Here is an 11,765-nt window from a genome sequence, read left to right on the forward strand (position 1 = left end):
CTGTCTTGTCCTTCACTTTTATTTCCAATCCTACAGGCTAATTTTTTAGTTAGCCTCCTTATTTTGGTTTAATTAAACAACAGAACTGCAAAATAGGCTAATTTTTCATCCAGACATTTTTGGGTTTCTAATGTTTGATTTAGGTGATTATATTTGCCAATGAAAAGGCATAAATTTTGTTCTCTTTCTTTTTTTCTTCAAATGATGCAATTTATCTTGATCATTTTCAAAGCCAAGATGCACCTGCCACCAGAAAGGTCCAGTGTCAGGACACTGGTGGAGACAGGCCAATTTCTGCCTCTGAGTAGGTCTTGTTAGCTCCTGAGAGTCCAGTTGATCCCACTCCTCTCTCCCTCCTGCCCCCATCCACAGGCAGGGGAAGCTCTTTGAGCACTGCAGTACCTGGCCCTAGAGGTGAGTGTGTGAGAAATTATTTGGCTTTTAGTATCTTGTTTGCTGTTCAAGCATCATTTTCCAAGAAGGATGCTGAGCTAAGTACCAACAAGCTGCAAGATGCCTGTGGTAAAAGGTTCTTAGAACCAAGGAACAGCTTCAAAGCTTCAGCTTTTCAAATATCAGCATCTCTTTAAGGACAGGGGAACATCTTCTTCACTCTTAACCTTATGATAAACCAAACTGAAGTACATGATTTATGTGAAACTTTGGTTTATCAGGCTACATTTCAAAATAGAGCAACAGCAGTAGCATTTCGAATAGATTGTGAAAGACATTCAGGAGATCAGTGCAAGGCAGTCACTGACGTTCAGGGGTTAGGTGTGTGTTGAATAAATCCTTCTTGGCAAGGAAATCTTCCTGCCTGTAAACCTGTGATGTTCCACAAAATGCTTGCAAATGACACTGCCTAAGAGCTTGTGTCAAACAGAGCTGTTCTGCCTCTGAGATGATATAAAATACTTCAGCTCAACTATTACTTGACTAATGTTTCCTGGATTGTAAATCATTCAGCAACCAGAGAACACTGCTGTCAAAACATCTTTCCCCTTCATATCTCTGTAGAGCTGGTAGAACTTCTATTAGGCATAGCTTTACAACACTGTAACAAAGCTTTCTGTTTGTTGCAGAATATTTCACAGCCATAGCATTCTTTTTTTACTCTGTCTTTGACTGATCTCTCTCAGTTTCCCATCCATCTTCTTGCTCTGTGAACTACATGATCTGAATATTGTCAAAAGCAAGGATTTTCATCATGTTTCATGTATTCATTCCTATTGATCTTAGTAGTGTTGAATCTCTACAGCACTTTCTACAGGGCTGAACTCATTTTGCAAGTCACATCTCTCATGTTTTTTATTCCAAGAGAAAGGTGAAGAGTGTAGCTAAAAATTTTATCGTCAGAGCTGCCAGCTCTGAAATGGAGCATGTTAAAATCTCTCACTTGGAGAAACTAATCTGAAAAATGAGCATTCCTGTAAGCACTGAGCAAGACTTGAAGAGCATGAGAAAATGGAGACTTTTCAAAGCTAATTAAATTGCATAATGACATTCCATCAAGCTTGGGTATTATATTTTTTTTCCTTCTTATTTGGCTTTTTAATATGGTTTAAAAGATAGTTTGATCACATGATGAGAATATTTCCCTTAGTACAATGCAGCTTTAAAAAAAGCTCTTTATTGACTCAAGTCAATACTAATACAGTAAAAAAAAAATTAAGGCTTATACATATTTTTTAAGGGAAGCATGGTATAATAGGTACTCATTGCAGACAAGTAAATAAAGGAGGAATTTTTCATTTATAAAATTTTCATTGTGGCCCTTGTGTGCATCCTGTTGTCTGTACATGGTCCCTGAATAAAGAAATCAGCTAGAAATTGCAGCTTAGTGATTGCAAACTGTGGTTTCATTTCTGCAACATCTGGCTTCCAACTTATTTTGAAATAAATGCAAGGATTTTTCATATTCTCATAGTTATTTTCATAGACTGCTCTTTTGGATCTATCTGTGTTTCACAAAAGTGGCAGCAGTGTTAGCTGCGGACAGGAAATTACCTATATTTATTGCTCTGATCCTTCTGGTATATCTTCCCTTACAAAGAAAAAGTGTTCTGGATTTCAAGATACAGGTGCATAGTTCACTTCTTATCCAGCTTAATAAATTGCTTTTCACACTTACTACTTGTAGCCAAATGTTTTAATATTGGTTTTGTCAATTTGCTAGAGATTGCTGAGCAGAATGATCAATTACACAATTAAGTTTCTACTTCACATGTTGTTGCCTAATCTAAGTTTCTGATTATTCTGAGTCTGCAAGAAGTGCTCACACACTTTGCTATTGTTCTGACTAATAAAAGAATAAAATCAGTCACCTACAAAAAATAAGAAAAGAAAAATAAAAAGAAGCTGGTAAAAAGAAAACAAAAATAAGTGCAAAAAATGTTAAAAGTCCATATGGATTTGAGAAAAAAAAAAAGGATGATTTCGGTATAGGGGACTTCACACAGTGCCAAGAGGATTTTTTCCCATGGATGAGTTGAATATCATGAAAATAAGCATGTATTTATGAGCCATATGAAAACTTTGAATCTCTTTATCTTGTCTTATCTGGGTAGCATCACAGGCTATGCAAGGAATGTTTCTTAACACCAGTACTGTCAACAGTAATAAAAACACGAAAATGGAATCCATTTTAAAGTTTTCCTGTTACTTCTAACCAATTCTGACTGTTTCCTGACTATGACCATGACTAAAGCCATGACTGTGGCTGACTAGTCCACTTTGAGAACTCAGACACAGAGAAATGACTGATCTGGCCTTATTTTAGCAAGCTGGTATGACGGAGAGGTAGAATGAGGGATCAGCATTGCTCCCAGTCTCATGCTTTACCCACAGACATAGAGTGTGTGGAGAGGTCAGTTACTGCAGATGTAAGAAAAGGGCCATGGCTGTTTATATTGTAGAGAGCAAAACTCCTCCTAAACTCCTGGGCTTACTTGTAGCTGACAGAAATCCTCAGGAAAGCAAATTGGTATCTCCTACTCTGTATGGCAAATTAGTGCTACTGGCAGTAGGAACTGGGTCTGTCCTGGTAACCTAAGTCCAACACAAGTGTTGATGTATTGGAGGAGATTCTGCAAGAGGACACGAGCATAACACATGATTAATTAATGTCTTCTGTAGTTTAATCAGCTAATTCTTTAAAAGTTAGCAGGTCAAGGAAGAGAAATGTGATAAGGAAAGGAAATATAAAACATAAGGTGGCTGGAAGCTGCAGTGAGAGTAGACATCATATCCCCATTGCTTATATTGAAGATACTTGCTGGATGGTTTCCTACCAGGTACGGCGCTGTTCAGAAGCAAAGGAAGAATTCAAAATTATTCCTTCTTCAGATAAAATAGCCAGTGTTAGGAAGGAGCCGAGCAGCAGCATTTCACTGGATTTCACTGGAAAGTACAATTTTTTCAGGAGCAGCATTTAAACCCTGGAAGTTCCAGGTTTGACTGAACTGAGTGATTTTGGGACATCAAGCAGCATTTTGGTTAAAAACAAGTGGTTGGGAAACTAAGTAGAGTAGTAGTCCCACCAAGTAGCTGCTGCATCTGCTAGACACAATTTACTTTAGAAATTATATCTGACTCATTTTAAAAATACAATTTTTTAAAAGTTCCATTTTTTTTATCTCGACTAATTTGGTTAAGTCCAGTAAAGGTGAGGTGTCTAATGCTTTCCATATCAGTCTGCTTGTGACATCTGTTATACTCACTGTGTTCTACTGTAGATTCTGTATCTTCTTCTTCTTAGTCTGTGTCTACTGTGTAGTTGTTCTCGATGTTTAAGACTGTGACTATGACAGAATGGGATGAAGGAACAAATGTCCATGAGGGGAAACCATGTTCTCAGGAATACAAACAATGAAATAGAAAATGTCTGCATTGAATTGGGATGTAAAAAGAAACACAGGGAGGGAGAAGTGGAAGGGGGAGGACTTCCCCAAAATAATCTCTCCTATAGTCTCCAACAAAATTTCTTACCTGTCATCAGACTGTGCGTTAAACACTAGGAAAATTGTTCATCTGCTTTTCATGATGTCATTTGAATGGAAGCCATATTTCAATCCCAACTTTCAAAAGATTACCATAATTTTCAAATAATACAGTTCAAATAACATAAGAGTTTTCCCTGACTTTCCACTATAAGGAATTAAATGTACAATACCTTATGGTTTTGGTTTGGCAAGTTTCCCAGTGCCTTGCTAGCATTCATGTGGAATGCATTTTATTTGAGCCATGGATTAAGAGGGGTGTAGCTGACAATGCTGTTCACATTTTATTACAATGTATCTGTTGGAAACTGATCTGAAAATGTTTCACTTGTCATCAAGCAAATAAAACTTCTGTACCCAGATGAATTGGTCTTCAGATCATCTCTAAAACTGTAAATTATGTAGATAGAATTTCATTTTTTAAAACAGATTTAGGTATCTGGCAGGTTGTTTCTCTCATGTATTTTCACTTCATTAAAATTATGCAATTGCATCATACATTATAACTATTCACTTCATTAAAAGTAATATAAATATTAAAAGCATCAATTGCTGTTATAGGAAATAGTGTATCCAGCAGGACTAGAGCAGTGATCACCCCGGTACCCAGCATTGGTGGGGCCACACCTTGAATCCCGTGTTTGATGTTGGGCCTCTCACTACAGCAAGGACATTGAGGTGATGGAGCATGTCCAAATAAGGGCAGCAGAGCTGGGGAAGGGGCTGGAGACTCATGAGGGGAAGCTGAAGGAAATGGGGGTGTTTAGCCTGGAGAAAAGGAGGTGTATCTCTTTCTACAACTACCTGAAAGGACGCTGTAACAAAGCGGGGGTAATTTTTTTTTCTCCCAAGTAACAAGTGATAGGAAAAGAGGAAATTTACTCTAATTGTGCTAGTGGAAGTTTAGATTGGATATTAGGAAAAATTTATTCATGAAAAGGGTTGCCAGGCACTGCAGCAGGTTGCCCAGGGAATTGGTGGAGTCACCATCCCTGGATGTGGCACTTAGAGTCATGGTTTGGTGTTGGAAAGGTCAGTGTTGGGTTAATGGTTTGACTTGGTGATCTTACAGGTCTTTTGTAAACTAAATGATTCCAAAGTGTTTGACACAACTAGAAGCAAGGAAAAGCAAGAAGGGAGAAGTATAAAAAAAAGGTAAAGTAGATGGATGGAAATCTTCATTTCATCTTCCCACTGCTTCTTTTCCATTTCCTTCTTCGGTTTTCAACCTTTGGCTTGTGGGAAGCAGGACAAAAGCCAGGATCATTATCCTGGATGTCAGAATAGAAGGCTTTCACATCTTCAGGGATCTGCTTGGAGGAATCTCATCAGATATGGTCCTGTAAAGAAGAATAGTCTGAGAGAACTTGTTTATTTTTAAAGATTATCTCCTGTCCTCCTGCTCAGGACTCCCATCTCAACCATCTGAAAAATAAAAGAAAAAAACGGGTGGGAGCAACAATTCTGGGCTTCCCAATGCAAGAGAGATAGAGCTATTGCAGCAAGTCCAGTAAAGCACTGTGAAGATGATGAACAATGAGACATCTCTCATACAAGGGGACACTGAGAGAGCTGGAACTGTTCAAACCAGGGAAGAGGAGATGTCTAAACACCTGATGGAGAAAGAAGGGAGACCAGACTCTCCTCAGTGGTGTCCAATGGCAGGACAAGAGGCAATCATCACAAATGGAAACACAAGAAATTGTATCCAAATACAGGAAAATGTTTTGTTTTTTTTTACAGTGAAGATGGTTGAGGAGAGAAACTGCCCAGACATTGCACAGAGAGGTTGTAGAGTCTCAAATCACAGAAATATTCAAAACCTGCCAGGCCATGGTCATGAGCAACTGGCTCTAGCCTGCATGAAGAGGGACTGGGCTAAATGTTCTTTTTGGTGTCATCTGTGATTCTACAATTCTGTGATTCTTATTTTTTTCTTTCTTGCTTTCTTCATAATGTCTTTTACATATCACACACAAATGTTCTTGGTTTTTTCCCCTAGGTTGTTACCTACTCCTTATGCTCCTTTTTTAAAGCCTTTTTTTTTTTTAGGAATTCTGCCCTTTTTCATGTTCTTGGAAAATAAATAATACCCTTTTACCCTTACTTATTTCCTCCCTCTCTATTCCAATCCATAGATATATCCAAAGCCTTTTCTTGTCTGTTAATTGCCTTTTCAAACCTGTCAAGTGAACTTACAGAGTAATGCATCAAATTTGCAGTCTAAATACATGCTTAACTGCATTTTTCTTCAGTTCTTGAATTCAGTAATACCAGTAATATTCAGCCCATTCCAGGGATCTTCTAGATATACAGTCAACTTAGAAAAAGTTTCCAGTAAAGGCATTGATGTTATTCAGGTTGTTTGAAAAATCTTTTTAGATTCAAAATCTGAAGGCAGTAAAGAGAAGAAAATTAAATCAATGTTTTAGAGCTCAAGAACAAAAAGGAGGTTATAGGGTGTTAAGCTTTTAGTGATTGTTTTTTCACTGACTACAAGCTTGAGCTGTCTCAGCCTCTGGGCTGTTTTAAAGTCTTCACAATAAACTACATTCAGCTCTCACTAGACCTGTGATCTTCATCAAATTTGTTTTGCAGTTTAATTGCTAAATTTGTATTTTAGGAGCATATCCATTGTCTGTAACTATCATCCTATGGTGTGCTCACCAAAACATTTACTTAGTGCATCACACTATTTATAGACTGCACAGCACACCAAATGATCCACATCCAGTTTTTGGTTATTGCAGTGTGCACTACAATCTGCCACAATATCCTCAGAGATATAATCTCCAACTTATTTTAGTGTAATGTGGATGGGGAAGAATCTCTTAGAGTACATTTATTTATGTGCATGAAGAAAATGGGATTATATAGTCATAGATATAGATTTTATGAGACGTGGAATCTGAAAGTTTATCAAATCTCATCTCTAATAAAATACTCATTGTTTTGATATGTCTGGAAAGTTAGACTTTAAAAGCTGTTTATATCAGGAGAATTAAAACACTTTTGGCTTGACAAAATGCCAAAGGATCTTTTAACTAGTATGTTTTCCCGTGTAGTTTTTATTGCTGAGAGACCTAGACTTTACTCTGAAATTACTCAATTCTTCCAGTAGAATTTCTATTTTGGCACATTCTGAACAGGTAACACTACCTCTGTGAAGTCTTCAGGTTGGCATGTTTCTCAAGGAGTGTTGCAAACCAGGAGGTCCTTCAAAGAATGATACAGAACTATACCAGACTTGAAATCATAACAAATATCTTGGTATCTTTAGCATGGTTTAAGTGGGAGCATAAATAAAAGAATTTTGAGAAACTTCTGGATGTTGTAAGCATGGGCTTTATGAGTTATAACATTTTATAATGGGTCAAGGCTATCCTAGAGCCCAAATTATCAAAAAAAACCTGATGACTGATAAGGCTTATATGAACCTGGTCTACACTTACATTTTACTGAAATTTTTAAGCTGATTAGAAGTATTAGAAGATTAGATTTATAATAAATATGACTATGTTAGCACAATGCATGGAGGACACATTTATCAGACACAATGTTGCCAAGAAAATATATTTTCATAAAGGAAATGAAGCTGATAAATTAAACCAGCAAAACAGTAAATTTTCTAGTTTGATTTGGATTTAAAATTGAATTCTAGCTTTAGATAATATCCTTATTCTTTGCCTATGTTAATGCAGCTCCTAATGGCACTAATTGAACCATATTGCACATCCTCATTGACATACTGGAGACCTCATATTTATCAAATTTAGCTTTTATTGTGCCCTGTTTATAGGTATATCAAAGCCTAGCCTAAACCAACCAGATTGAGCCCTCTCTCACTCCTCACCACCTGATGTCAATGAGAGTTTACCAGCAGCCAGGCAGCCTCTGCTGGCCCAGTGCAGGCAAGATCCCTCTGTCCTGCTCCACTTCAGAGGCAGGATCCACCAGGACTTTTCACTCAGTCAGCAGTGGCCCATTCCTTTTGGACCCAGCGCTTCCCAGATGGCTGAGAATGAGCTGACTGTCCTATGGACCTGGTGTTGTTTTCAGAGTAGCTGTTTTCTGTGTTGAAAAGTCCATTTGCATTGTGATTTTCTGCATGTATCTTTTTATCTGTGTTTTTTACAAAACAAGCAGAATTTATATTCCGTTTAGCGAGCAGCCTCCCTTGCTCTGTACTGAAGGCTACATCTTTAAATTGATTACCATTCTGCTAATTGTTATATCCTTACAAAAGCCATAAGAAAAATCCTCATCATTTCAAAATCTGTCTTCTGTGAGTTCTCACTGGAAACAAACACTCAATTATCACTGCTGCACTTGAACACTTTTTGATATGGTTCAAGAAGCTAATCACTATTTTATTTTATGTCTTCAATACATAAATGTTGTGATTAGAAAATACATAACAATCTAATGATATAACTACTCTAAGCTAATCATGTGAGCAAATTAAAGGAATAACAACTTCAACTATCATTCTCCCTGTAGTCTTATATTAATTGACACAAGCTCTTTTTCTCTAATTTAAATTCTTTATAAATAACACCCTCTTGCAGGTTTTTATTTGACTGATGACTGGACATGTTCTGGAATTTACCCAGCTAGGTTATTGAAAATCAGCAATCCTAGTACTTGGTCAGCAGGTATTTCTTAGAAATTTAGGATGCAAAGGTCCAACATCTACTAACTTAAGAGCATGGATTTAGAAACTTGTCTCAACCTTTTTCTCTTTTTCCCCATCCCTACCTGAACAAAGATCTGAAGGCTTCTACCATTTTTTTCGGTAGTAATGGATAGATACCACTCTTTGAGTTACTCCCCTAATACAATATTAAAAAGGGCGGTAGGTGATACAAAGAGTTACCATGCACAGGATGTTCTGATATCTCAAACCCTAGTGCATTAATTGTTTAGGGTGCTTTGCCCTATCCCACAACAGGCAGTCCCTTACACCATAGCATCCAAGCTTTGCACAGAAAAATGCAGTATACTTGTCTCAATATTGCCTACAAATTGCAGACTCGTTTAATTACATGCACCAAGTGCTGCACCAAAATTGGAATCCTCCAACCATAAGACCCTAGGGCAAAATATCAGCATCTGACTCATAACTCTCAGGTACTAAGACAAAGGCATGGTGTCTTGAAAGTGCCTAAAAATTATGTCCCACATTAACAACCTTTTTTTTTCCATTAATTAACTGAGTCACATTAAACCTAATGTATTAAAAATCTTCTCTTGTGCTCTACTATCAGCTGACACCAAGACGAGAATAATTTTTAAACATGAGTGTTAACAATAACTTTCTTTAACAAGCCATAAATCTTGTCTTTGCTAATATATCATCTGGTTTTGTTACACCTTACTGTTCACCATGAATTCAGGTATAAAAGGCAGACCTTATTTGTTTGCTATGTTTTCAGAATCATTGCCATGAGAGGCCATATCAGCTTCTTCTCCTTTCGTACAGCAGCATCAATCCTCCAACGCTTTGGCTTTGCTACATAACAAAATCTGACAGTAACTTTTGTCCTATTTAGCTGGTCTGTTCGGTCTTTTTCTTGATAATTAAGTTCATCAACTGGCTTTTAAAGTCTGGTCAGAACATAATTAATATGACCCTAGAGTATCTGATGAAATTAGCAGCTGTTTATCCTTGCTCATTCCAATTATTTACAACTCTGACTGCATCATTCCTTTCTGTGCTATTTTCTTCAAATTTCTCAATGACTTTAATTGGGTAAGGCTCAATAAATTTAGGAGCAAATATTCAAATGTTTGTATTCCAGCTTTCCTCAGAAGAAAAAGTTATGTCTTAGGCCTTATCTCTGCATCTTTAGTGCTCCAGTTGCCTCAGTATCCGCAGTAATGTATCTTAGCAGAATGATTTAAAAAAAAAGCAGAAATAGAATCCCTTACAATCTTCATATACTGTCTATGTCCATATGTTGAGGTGTTGGTGATGACTGGGATAAGACAAAAAGAAAGAATTCTACCTTCACTTAAGGAGTAATTAAAAGTAATTCCAAGTTATGGTAGACTGCACAAGCTGATTTCCAGAAGCTTCTTGTTTCTTAAGTCTTACAAGCCAAACCAAACCAAACCAAAGATAAAAATAAAGAGCAAAGAAAAGAATGATGAGCAGCCAGCACCTTATCTGAGGGCTTTCTTGGTACATGAGTACATGAGAAGTGAGAAGGGAGGAAAAGGGGCAGTGATGAGGGAGGGAGAAAAGGGCAGGGACACAGTGCCAATGGAGTTATGGTTTGGTTCCCTTATCGGAGGATGCTGTAGAGGGCTGAGAAAACTGAGGCCACCTCTGTGCATTGTCCATGGAAGAACCACAATAACACCGACCCACACCTGTGGATGGAGGGAGGTGGGATGAGGAATTCTGGAGTAGCAGCTATAACCAAAACCCACCAGATGGGCTAAACAGAACCTACTCCTGCTGGACTAACACTGAGTGCAGCTTTCCCTCTGCTCTCTGTGCACTGGGCAGGGCTGTACACCCTGCAAACAAGGAAGCGGATCCAGCACTTTGTGTTTGGAAATGTCAGGGTTACATAACAGCTTAACCAGCATTGAACACCCAGGTTAGAAGATAGTATTTCATCACATGGTGTTTTGGTCTCCCTGGCTTGACAAACCAGTACAGGTTGAAATAGTGTGTCTGAGTGACAGGAGGATATCCATGTGCAGGGAACAGAGTGTTGATTTTGCTTTTGAATATGCTTTGCATTTAATTCATTTGCAATTGCTTTTTCATCATCCTATAAATGAATCAGAATAACTGTGACTCAACAGGAGCAGCACAAGGCTGGCTGCTCTAATATCTAATGTTTCTCACAGAACCAGTATTCTTATCAGTTTTACAACATGGGGAGATGAGACCCTGCCTGAATCAATGGTCTTCTTTATATGCATCATATCCATCTGACAGGTGGCACCAATCCATCATGATAGGTGGGCTGTGGACTTTGTTTGAGGAGTAAAATCTGTTCAAGGTAAGGGAGATAATAGGGAGCCATGCAGCTTTTTCCCACTTTTTCAAGCAATAGCAAGACATCCAATGAAACAAGTTCTGAGATTCTTGTTCCAAATTTCTATGTAGCTTTACTCTGGGTTTTTTTCACTATTTTTCTCTGTCCAAAAAGGAGTGCCTTTAGCATTCAAGTTTTACTTGGAGCATGTAGATTACATCACAAGGAAACATAGACTGGGTATGAGGCTGATTCAAACCTTCAAATTAACACAATGCAAGAAATTGGTCTTCTTTAAGCCCCTCGCCTCCACTCACAGAAATGTGCAGTTGTGTCTTTCAATTCTGAGGAACTCAGTGGAAAACTTTATATTGCTTTTTGTGTGCCTGGAATTTTTTGGGTTAATAAAGAAACTTGAAGATGTTTTCTAGAAAAAATGTTGAGGACTGGACTAGCAAGAGCTAGTTCTTGTTTCCAACAAAATAAAAGCACAAAATCCAGTTGCAAGCATTGCTGAGCCAATGGCAAATGTAGATCTGTTAGAAACAAGGAAACAAGAAACTCTGTGGATGAAATTGCAGCTCTCTGCCCACTTTGAAACTAGCATGGTATGAGTTGTTTAACAAAGATCATGGGTTTGAAGGGCCCAGTTCATGCAGGCTGTAACAACCACATTCTCATTACTTAAAAACAAATTCTAGAACTGGAAAAATATTTTCTTGAAGTTATACAAGACCTAGTTTGTTTATAGTATGTTTTAAGTCTGATTGTG

Source organism: Melospiza melodia, chromosome 3 (assembly GCF_035770615.1).
Source record: "Melospiza melodia melodia isolate bMelMel2 chromosome 3, bMelMel2.pri, whole genome shotgun sequence".
NCBI classification, from domain to species: Eukaryota; Metazoa; Chordata; class Aves; order Passeriformes; family Passerellidae; genus Melospiza; species Melospiza melodia.